Raw genomic sequence first — 12,296 nt, forward strand, 5'->3', positions numbered from 1 at the left:
ACAACTTTATAACTTTAAACGAGCAATACTTGTACATATAAAAATTTATTACGTGTATCACGAAAAAGGCTCAAACGATTTGGATGACATTTTATTTTTAAATACGGTTTTGGTTTTTAAGTTTTTCTATGTAGGTGTCTTTCCAGAAAAAAGGCGATTGTACACACACACAAAAAAAGTACTTTTTTATTTTTAAATAACTAACTATTAGAATAAGGATATTTCACTTGGTTAAGTGCAGTATAGTGGTCAGAAACACATGTGTGTTGCGGGTCTTCAGTTCGAGTCGCGCTTTTTGCTTTATTTTTTTCTTATGTATTTGTATTTAATTTTATTTTTTAAGTTTATCCATATAGTCGTCCTTCCTGAAAAAATGCGATTTTATACCACTCCCTCCTTTATTATAACTAAATATTAGATATTTTTTCTTTCTGCTTTCATGCTGACAATGTCATATAGCGTCATCTCGGACCCGATTTCAGCATGGTAAAACTGAGTGTTAAAAAAAAAACCATAAGAATTTTATAGACAAATACTATAATATGGCAGAATAACATGAATATATAATATAACAGATTGTTTAAAACAACAGGTTAAACTAAACGCATTCATGATTTTTTAAAATTTAAATGACCAAATCATATGTAGGTAAGACTGAAAAATATTTATATGTAATGAGTATATGATTCATATCTAAATATTATCTCCGAAAAACCGAATAAACACAATTTAACAAAAAAACAAAAACAAAAAAACTGCCGTGTGAAGCTTGGTTTTCCAGATATTATTTGTTAATATATGTATAGGTTTTGAGAACGGAGAGTGCAGGCTTTAGATATGCGAAAGCATCCTTCTGCAAAATATTTTGTATAACATAATGATTCAGTAATTATAGATTTTTATTTCATTTTTGAAAGCGTTAAAATACCAATATCTACATTAAAATATCTGCATCCAAAATTTCATTACGTTTGTATGATTGTGTGATCGTTAAGTTCTAATATAATGGTATTTTTTTAAAAATAATTTCTTTGTATGTATAAAGAATTAATTAAAATAAGTTTTTCCTTTCAAATAATAATATATGCCGGATTATTTTTTTAACTTGATTTTTCAAGAGAAATCTAGCTCGTGGGAGAGATGAAATCAAAAGATGCCATTTAAAATACAAGTTGTGTCTCCGAATTATGTGACAGAGGCTTGAGTTCACAAAATACTTTTGAAATTTCAATCCATTATGGTCTTATAATGAAAATGGTTTACTCGTAGCAATTTATAATATAGCTAGAAATTAGTAAACATAGTAAATATTGACATCTTTAATTTAAAAAAAATGAGAGCTCAAAGTCCAGAAACATTGAGCTATGCAAGTAAAGAAGAATGTATTTTAGTGTTTTTAGCCACTGGGGAGAAAAGTAAGTCATTTTGATATATTTCTGAAATTAAAAAATGTATTTAAACATAATATTAACATCAGCGTAATCATATGGACGCTTTTCCATTAACTGAACGGCAATCCTAGCGAAGATGAAATGTTGGCGTTATTTCGTTCTGGCACAAACAGTTATCTCTAAGAGATTATAGATAGAAAATTTGACGTTTAGTCACTATGGTTTGTGCATTTTATTTAGAGTTTAGAAAACGGAAAAATACCAAATTTTTAAACGGACATGTGTTTTAATGCGCACTAGAATTTATCGCCAATATAGTAATTGAAATCATTAATTGGATAAAATCCATTATCAGCCCTTCGGTGACTATTTCGCTGAATTGTTTATTTCGCAACCATTTTGATTATTAGCATTAACGATTTAGTATCTTTGGAGATATTAAAGGGCACTTTAGTGTACCTAAGCCCACGTTTTCTCTCTACTCCCGCACACACAAATGAATGTTTCCCTTGTAGAATCTTACAAACAAAAAATAATTCATTTTAGAGTGAAATGGAGATCCACCTACTTTTTGGCCTCTTTTTATAGCTCTCTTTCCGAGATTCATAAATGCGCCAACTGTAGTATCCACGTCGATTTCGGACCATTGAGAGACAAGACTCGAGAACTCGCCAAGTTGGTGATTTTGAAAATAGTAGGCGAATTTTTCACTTAGACCGCATTTTAAGGGCCCCCTCCAGTTTCTCACTAAATTGATAACCAAAGCAAGCAAGCTGAAAAATACTAGCAATCTTTTATTACTTAAGATTACACAGAATTTTTTACTTTGGTAGCTATTTTGATTTCTGACTATGGTGACTTGTCAGTTTGGCGATTTCAATTGGCACGTTAAAGTAGATTTCAACCTGGAATCCATTAAACTAATGGATTTGCTCAATAACACTCAAATGCTCATTGCAAATACTCCTGTCTATTGAATGTCTATAGCTTTTTGTAGGTATATGAGTAAGCTTCAAATACGCAACAAGGTAGATGAGGAAAATTAGGTGCTTGCGTCGGATATTGGCTCTCTGGCTCACTCTGAGATTTTCAGAGCATGATGGTATCCATTATATATAATGCAATCATCTTGGTAATATACATCATTACTTGGCGATCAAATCTGAGGGTCGGTGCAAGACGTAAGCACCGAAAATTTTACATCTGATTTGGATATCAAAACTTTTTCTCTATCTGTGTAAAATCTTGAAATTGAGATGTAATTCTCTTAATTATATGACAAAGCCGATCTCAAAATATGCCATATTGCGTAAATATACGAGAAAGTGAAAGGGGATACGAAAAAGGAAAGTGATACTTTCTGCTTTTCTTAATGTATAATGCAAAAAAGGGGAAAAAAATTTCACCCATTTTTAGTGATAACTATTTGAAATTATATAAACAAGTGAAATAGAATTTTAGAAAGATAAAAAATAATATTTCTTTAATGGGATTTAAAATAAAATTCTTACACTTTTTTGAAATCCTAGAGAAAGAAGGCAGATCTTAGAGATAACTTTATGAATTTTAACTATAATTCTTTTAATAATTGTTATTGTCGTTTCTAATGGCACGTTTCATAGACAAGCCCACTGACGAAGTCAGTGATTTTAAGCCAAAGCTGCGTTTCTTGTTTTTCCGTAGCGCCATCTAGGGCCAAGTGTGCGTCATAGCTACACATACGTCACCACCCTTTTTATGGGACGGACTTCATTCATGCATGCGTTTCATTCACTCATCCATAGATCGTAATTTAGACCTGAATCAGAGAACGATCAAGTGATATTACTCTCGACATGGAGGACTTAGCGACCGCGACAGATTTATACGTGCGCCAGCCACCACATACACACGGAGAGTCTTTGGCTGGCACGGTTCGAACTCGCAACGTAAGGACCAACGCCATACCATCCAGGCTAACCCAACCTTACTCGCTTACTAATAAAAGTTCGCAATTAGACAACCACGTCGCTCGACTTGAAAAGCATCAATGGAATCTAATAAAAAATTTTTTTTGTACAATTTCTCGCTAATTGCAATCTTGGCAAATTTTATTGCCACTCCAAATTTCATTTATTACCGTTTCATGAATCCCTGCAAGATGACAAATTTTGGCTAGATTTTTTTAACCTTTGGCATTGTATTTGACGTGCTTGGAGACCCATTTGAAATCTACAGCATATTTTTTTACTATAAAAAAATATTTTCTTTTTATATATTGGTATACGAGAAAATTAAAATTTGTTTTGTAGCAGTTAATGTGATTTTTGGAATAACTCAATACCAGTGCTGAAAAGTAATTAGAATATGAATCTTTGTGGCTTAACAATGCATCCATATTTTGCACTTCTACCGGAATGTATAGTCTTTAACGTTAAAAAAACAATTATAAGTATACTTTAAAAATTAGAAGACTAAGGAGTTTTGCGCTTTTACAAATTCTTTACGATCATTATTTAGCATTTATTAATTGGCAGTGAAAGAGCCAAAAATCGCCAAGTGTAGCCCCAAAACCAAATTGCATTGCCACCATATGAGCGCGTTTCTAATTTACGAGAAGAAAACAAGCACGTGTTTACCTTATTTATGTTGAAAGATGCCAAAATTATTGATGTTAAAGATGAATAAATAAATAAATAAATAATAAAACTGTCAAAATTATCGCCAATCCGCACTTATTATTACAATAAAAGAGGAGAAAGAAATCGCCATGTAGAAATAAGTCACAATATTTGATGTTGAATACACTATATTCACATTTATTTTCAATAAATGTAGGATCTTTATCTCTTTCATTCTACTCTTCACTCATGAATCAATAAAGAAATTAACCGTTACAAAGACTTTCATGAAATAATACGAAAATTTCGTCATGGTTCATAATAATAAAATAATATTGAAATTCGGAAACTCTTCGTTTGTTACCAACTTTTGCAAAGAAGATCAAAATTCTTTTGTAAATAACGATGATTTCATTTTTTTATAAGTCGGCATTTATTAATTAACGGTGAAAGAACCAAAACTCGTCAAATGCAGCACCGAAACCAAACTGGCATTGCAATCCTATGAGTGTGCTTCTAACTTAAGAGAAGAAAATAAGCATCTGTTCATTCAAAGTTTAACATTTTAAAACCTTTTGTTTGGTAGTTTGTTTGTTGTTTGTTTTCACCAATGAAATGATCCCCAAAGAATCATCAATCCTACAGCTTTAATTAATAAATACCGATAAATCTCATTCATAATGAAATGAAATCTTTTTTAAGGCTATAATGAAAACAAAAGTACTTAGCTATATCATTCAAGAGTAATAAATTTAATAAAAACTCAAATGTAGAATTTTGATTTTAATTATTTTATACTTTCCATCCTTTAATTTTTTTATTGCAAAAATTAATACAGAATGTGGAGATCAATTTTTTTCTCACAAATTCACCTTCAAGTGGCACCATAAGTATGGAATTAAATTCAATTAAATTGATAGGACAACCAGATAAATTCTGAAAATATTAGAATAGTATATATTCGTCGAAAAGGCGCAAGTATTTAAAATTCCAACACACCAGAAAAAGAGCGGAAAACAAAAATGACTGCAAAATTAATGTAAGGGAAAGGATGGTGATTCGTTGGCTAAAACAAACAAACAACCAAGCAAAATTTTTATTAATTTTATTATTAATCAAGCGCGCTTAAATGTTTAAAATGTCAATATTGGTTTTGGTGATACACTTGGCAAATTATGGCTCTGTCCCCATTAATTAATAAGTACCAAAATCTGCAACATCGATTCAATCTTTGTATAAAATATGATGATCACATGGTTATCTCTTAATTTGTCTAGCTGCTCTAGGAAAAGACATTCAAGATGCCTACCACACCTGGCAAAAGCTGTCCCCATCTTGCAGATGGGAGATGGACCTTCAAATGCAAAAGACTCTGAAAGGCATCTCTCAGAAGGAACTTTACGAATCTTTGATTCGAGGCTTCGAAATCTGGGATCACACGCAGAACGTGGACGGAGCACCAGGGTGGAAAATCAAAGATTCTTCCATCAACGATGTGGTAAAGCACATTGGCGAGGACATGCTGTGTCTGTTGCATGCCATGGAAGAGGCATGGATGAATCATAAAAAAGAAGCATCGAAGAAGTTAAAGACTTCTGAACTGAGATTTGCAGATTCAGAGGAATGTTCTCCTGCAACAGACGGCGAAGTTCTTGCGGAGAAACCTGTGGAGAAGAACGATAATGTTAACACCGGAACTAGAGAAGAGGATTCATCTGGAATGAATGCTGATGAACTGCCGCAGTCCTTACCGTCTATTTCAAAAGAAGAAAAGGTTGAGAAATTTAGGAAAGCCCTTTTCGAGAAGGTATGTTTTTGAAGAAGCCATTTGTAATATTATATTTGAGAAGGTACTTGTCGGTTATAACGGCAACTAAAAAGCGCCAAATTTTTTTTCGCCAAATTGGCGATTTTAATCGTCAAACTATAGAGCATGTCATTCACATGTCCAAAATTTTTCATAATCTATACTTATAATAAAGCTCAATGTGTGTGTGTGTGTGTGTGTGTGTGTTGGCGCTCTACAGGCCAGACCGTTTGACATACAGCTACCAAATTTGGTACATGTATACCTTGGAGGTTGGGAATGTGCACCTGGGGTTTCTTTTTTCGAATTTTTAATTAGAATTTTAATTATTAATTAAAAACTAACTTTCCCGCCAAATAAATCTTCCATTTTCCCCACCGCCAACTTTTCCGCCAAAAAAATCTTCCATTATCCCCAGCGTCAAACGAGAAAGGCTTCAGTTTTTTTTCTCCCAACAGTAATGAGGCTAGGGTTAAAATTTTTCGGCGGATTATTTCAATCGGTTCTGTTTATTTTCTTAATGTTTAATACATTTAAAATTAAACATTGTTAATGAATCAATCTTTCAGATTCATTCTGAAGTACTTTTGAATTAAAATAAAACAGAATAAAGGAAATTAAAAATTTCTAATCCGCATAGCGTTACCCCAACTGGCGTAGAAAAAATCACGTATTTGCGTTACGTAACCGGCGTTGAAAATTCACGCATGCGCATTCTGTTCTGATTGTTGCCATGACAACGTTATCAATGGATGATTTAAATTATTTTTGGGTTAGTTGCATGCTTTTGTAAGTAAATTGTATTTATGTTAGTTATATATTTTTTGTATATGCTTATAGTTTTAAGTACATCGTTTTTTAAGTAGTTTTTTTAAAACCTGTTTTCAACCGTTTATTTTAAACGATTCGTTTTATTTTCTTAGTGTTTGATGCATTTAAATGTAAACATTGTTAATTAATCGATCTGCTCATAATGAATCTAAGAAAATTTTGTTGACCAACTCTTGAGATATTACATAAATTTAAAAAGATATTCTTTAGTGCCCATAAAGTTTAAACGCTGAGTGACTCTATTTTCAGTAATCAGATTATAAAAAAATGCTTTGTTTCAGTAAAAAATATTATTATATTAATTGAAGATAAATTCTTTCCACTTTAATTTAAAGCATAAATTCTACGGGTGCTAACAGAAAATGAGAGAGATACATATTACGTTATGACTGAAGGCCTTTATAATATTATGAATGAATTATATGATAATCAAAATTTGAAGTTTTAAAATATTTTGATGAAGAAGCTATTAAAGTAGAAATTGCATAAAATATTTAATTATTAAAATTTTAACGAACATTAAGATTGGCGAACCGGCTGGTCGCAAAAGGCGGCTAGTAAATAATAATGCACTTGAGTAGATTTTTATAATTTGGCGGAATTTTTTCTTAGCACTTTTTGGTTGCCGTTAAAACCGATTTGTACCTTTGACAAAACGGTATTGTAGGTAAATTAGGATTTTTTTCAAGCGGTAATATAACCAACTACAATTTCGCATTGCATCTAACATATTCAAGAACTAATAGTTGGCAACTGTTTTAAAGGTTGGCAAGAGTACATCAAATTTAATGACAGACAGTACCATTCTCTCAAGTCTGACTTACTTAATTCTGTTGACGATTGATCTCTTATTTTGAGCAGGCAGTGGTTTCAACAGCACAACTTTGGAGAAGCAGTGGCACAGCCCTGCCCAAAACTTCACACACTGTCTAAAAAATGTTCATCTTCATCCACCCATATAAAATTGTAGTCCTTGTGTCAGGACATGAATATCTTGTAGGGAATCGGTGAATAATAGTTATGAAATATTAATTTTTGGCGTGAATTTAACACTTTTTATATATGGTGTGATCCATGTCACTTCTTTTTGGCGATTTATCTCTGATATTTAACAATAGGTACGAAATTGGGGTGAGCAGGAGTTTACTCCCCTTCTTCGCCAAGTTGCGATAACGCGCCAAAGCTGGCAACCTCCAGACTGGCAAACCTAATATTTTTCGCCTTTATTATCGCTGTGATTAGATATCTTCTCCCTTGCTTTTGAACATTTCGCAAAACACGGCGCAAGACCGTTGTTGGCGAGTTGGCGATTTTTGAAAATTGCGCCAAGCAGGGAGTTAAACTCCGGTCGTGCCCGAAATTGTTTTTAAATGCGTTTTTTCAATCGACTCAAACCAAAGTTTGACACAAAAGTACAATTGTAGTCACAAAATCACATACGAAATTTCATATATTTAAGTCATTGCATGCTTGAGTTATTATCTCTTATAACAATTATGATCCTTGGATAAGGCAGTGAAGTTTTGCATAGCACTGGTGTATAGTAGTTACGAAATATTTATCTTTGGCATGAATTTGACATTTTTGCTGAATCTGTCGCATGAACGTAGGCTATTTGTTTGGCGATTAATTTAGAGACATTTAAAAATACGCATCCGAAAATAGAGTTTGGGTTTTAGACGCAATTTTTTTAACCGATTGAAATCTACTAATTATTTGACACCGAATAAAAATTGTAGTCATAAAAGAGTCAGATACCAAATTTCATATATTTAAGTCATTTGTGTTTGAGTTATTTCTTTACATGTTTGTAACAATACAGAGTGACAGAAAGTCAACCCTTTGGCGGATTTGGTTCCAGATATGAAAATAATATCTATATTTTGGATTTTAAATCTATGTGCAAAATTTTATCCATATTTCTTTTCTCTTTGTAGTTACCATGTTAAATTATATTCTGACAGATTTCCTCCGGATGAATTCTGTTCACAATTTTATAGAAATCTGCAAATTTCGTTTAAAGACCATATACCAATTTTTATCTAGCTAGCTCAATGTGATTCTGAGTGGTTTTTGTCTCAGACAGTAATAACGCTAAAAATCTGTTTTCCGAACTCGGGAACTTCTAAGACCTGTAGATTCGTCAAAACCTCGAATTCGATTTTTTTTTGATGATTAGGATAGTTTTTATGTACTTCGCATTCGGAAAGTAAATAGCTAAATTAATTTACTGTGGGTTATTAATCTGTTATGATTTGGAAAGACGTAAAACTAGATAAATATATCAACCAGATATTTTTTGATTAATATATTGTTATTGAACTTCCTTCACTACGACCGTAGAGTCAATGGGTTCGCCGATAGTGGATGTATATTGAAAAAGAATCAGCAGGATTCAGTGTCAAATGACAATGTTTATTGACACGGATATACAGACGACAAAACACAGCCAAGTCGTACACAAGCCATAAACAGAAGCACTTCTACCAAACGTCAGAACCCAAGCAACTCATCAATAATAAGCAGCTCGAAGAGCTCAGAGAGAGAACTCAATCAACTATTAACTACAACTGAACTAAAATGATTGCCTCCAGCTCGGTCTCACAGCCTTTTATAGTTCTCGAGACTAGTCAGAAAAAGTTCTCGAATAATCAAGCATAACTCACGTTCTCTTGGACCTATCGCCAAATTCTTGAAGATTCTAGTATCATTCATTTTGTCGCCAAAGTCACTTAATTTGTCTCGAAATCGCCAAATGGTGCCAAGCCCGAGGTCTTTGATTCGGCATCCAGCATCCAATAAAACTGCCCGTAAAACTTTATTTCCTGCGATGGAACCAACTGTGTAGAGAAGCAACATTTTAAATTAGTAACAATATTTACATGGAGGTTCAATAATTTATTCTGTACCTCCATGTAAATTTCACTCCTCCTTTGAGGAGAGAAATTTTAATTACATTTAAAAAAATAATTTATATTTGGAATATTAGAAAACATTGAAATGTGTAGTATAGATTAATAAATTATTTGACTTTAAAAAGATAGATACTAATTTCTGGATTTTAAATGTTAAAATTTAGATTGGTCTGTTATTTAAAAAAATGAAACAACACCACAACGATGAAAAAAATGTACTGAGTTCTTTATAACTTTAGAGTTGTTACGACTGTTAATGATTCAGATTCATGTTATTAAGGTTAACGATTATATTTATAACAATAATATTAACACCGTCAATGAAATCTTACGTCTTTATTAAATGATTCGTTAGTTTGGAAGGAATGAGTCCAACATTAGAACAAAAAAGTTTATTTCATTATATTTAAATACAAAATAATAATAATAATAATAATAATTTTTTTAATTGAAATTTTTTTAATTATTCATAATATTTTTTTTTTGTTCAAATGTAACTCCGGATTCCTTGATAGCCAGTTTACTAGTTTATTGGAAATTTAGATGGCTTATCGGAAAGCCAATAGCCATTAGCATGCTTATTGGAAAGTTTATGTAAATTACGTTCTTGTTATTTTCAGCAGGAAATTGATGATACAGAAAATAAAAGCGAGCGCGATTCCCTTCTGGAAACTTCTCAAGTTGCTGGCAAGCTGGGCGATGGCCGGAAGGAATCTGATAGTCCTACAGTCTCGAGACTCAAGGATCCTGTGGATTTATCTCTTGATGAAGATACACATCTGCGGAATTTGAGGCTCAGTGACTGCCAGGATGATTCTGATGTTGAAAAACAAATAAGTCCTTTAATAAGCGAGGACGAAACTTAAAAACTGTGTAACTATTATAAAAATTGTATTGCATTGGTAGTTTTAACCAAATTCTTTAACAGGATTTGATTTAGAAATAATTTTTCGAATTCATAATTGTATATTAAATGGTTATGATAAAAGATCTATCTAAAGATTTTTGTTTTGAAAATTAATTCCTCTCCATTGTGTTGTGTTAATATAGTCTTCCATGCTTTCCTTATATTAGCAACCTTTGGCGACCAAACTTGTTAGTCTATATTAGTAAGATTTTAGTGTGAAATAGTTAATATTGAGATAATTTTTACTTTACTTTATCTTGTACGTAACAAAAAGAGAGTACAGTGATCGTCAAAAAAAAAAAAAAAAAAAAAAAATCGAACTCGAGATTTTGATGAATTTCTATGGTTTGGGACAACCCTGAGTTCGAGAACCACATTTTTGGAAAATGTCTGTCTGTGAAAAAGATAACTCAAAAATGCTTTGAGCTTTACAAATGAAATTTGTTATATGATCTTTAAATTAAATTTCTAGATTTCTAGCAAATGCCTGAGCAAAATCTGTTCACAGTGGAGTCCATCTGTCCAGCTGTTCGAATATATGTTGCCACGATAATTACAAAAGAAGAGCTAGATAGATAAAACTCGTTACACATATTTAATATATATATAGTGTAGATAACCGTCATAATTTGAGCCAAATCCAACAACAAGTTGACTGTCTGTAGGTCTGTTCTTTCAGAAATATGTATATGCGATAATTCAAAAATGGAATGACTTAAATATATCAAATTTAGTATGTGATTTTTTTTTTACTTTACGTACAATTTTGTATCAAATTTTTATTTCAATCGAGCGGGAAGAGTATGTATAAAAAAGAAATTTGATTTTTGGATACTATTAACACATTCCAGGGATTAATCACTAAATATCTCGCCAAAAATCACATGGTAGATTGAGTAAAAATACTAAATTCGCTCCAAAGGACGATATTTTGTAATTTTTGTACGCCAATGCCATGCAAATCTTTCACTGAGATAACATAACATCTTTATTAGAGAGTAGTGCGAGAAAGTTTTAGGGAGACCACACCCACTAGTTTGTTAATTAATTTGCATGATAATTCGACAATGAACCTTATTAAAGGAATGTTTATTTATTTGAGTAAGAAGATTTTTTGATTGAAAAATTTATTTCAGGCAAACATTTTCCTGAATTGATATTCAAAACGAAAAAAAAAAAAAAAAGATCGAAAGCAGAAATATTTTTCTTAAATTTAATCTGTATTACAAAATTAGTAATTTCCGTCTCCATATCATTTAAATTCATCCCACTCATGAATTTTTGAAATATCATTTCAGTTGTACATGAATTACAGAAATCTGGGAATTTTAGTACGCAGTTTCATTTGTAGATGGCGGCACGATCTTGATGTCAATGCAGATGTTAAAATAACGATGCATTTTCTTTGAGCTGACAAAATCCGCTACAAATTATATAAATATTCTTTTTTTTTAAACAAAAAGAATACAGTATTCTAAAGAGGAAATAGCTAAATATTCTAGATAAAATATTCAAACAAATAACCATTAAAATAAGTGTCTGGTATTTAGGACTTGGTGCTAAATATAATGACTTATTATACCTCATACAAACAAGTAAATAATAGTAATAGGCCTAAAATTTGGCAATGTAAATTCATAAAGCATGTTTCCAAAGTAGAAAGGGGATATCAAATATCAATATTATAAAATAATCATTTTTTTTGTCCATCGATGGGGAAGTATTTAGGAAAATATTAGAGAAACGATTATTTCCCTTGGTTTTAGGAAATAGTAGGGAAATGATTATTTCCCTTGGTTTAGGGAAATATTAGGGAAATGATACTTGCTTTGTATTTAAGTTATA

Source organism: Argiope bruennichi, chromosome 6, assembly GCF_947563725.1.
Source record: "Argiope bruennichi chromosome 6, qqArgBrue1.1, whole genome shotgun sequence".
Classification (NCBI taxonomy): domain Eukaryota; kingdom Metazoa; phylum Arthropoda; class Arachnida; order Araneae; family Araneidae; genus Argiope; species Argiope bruennichi.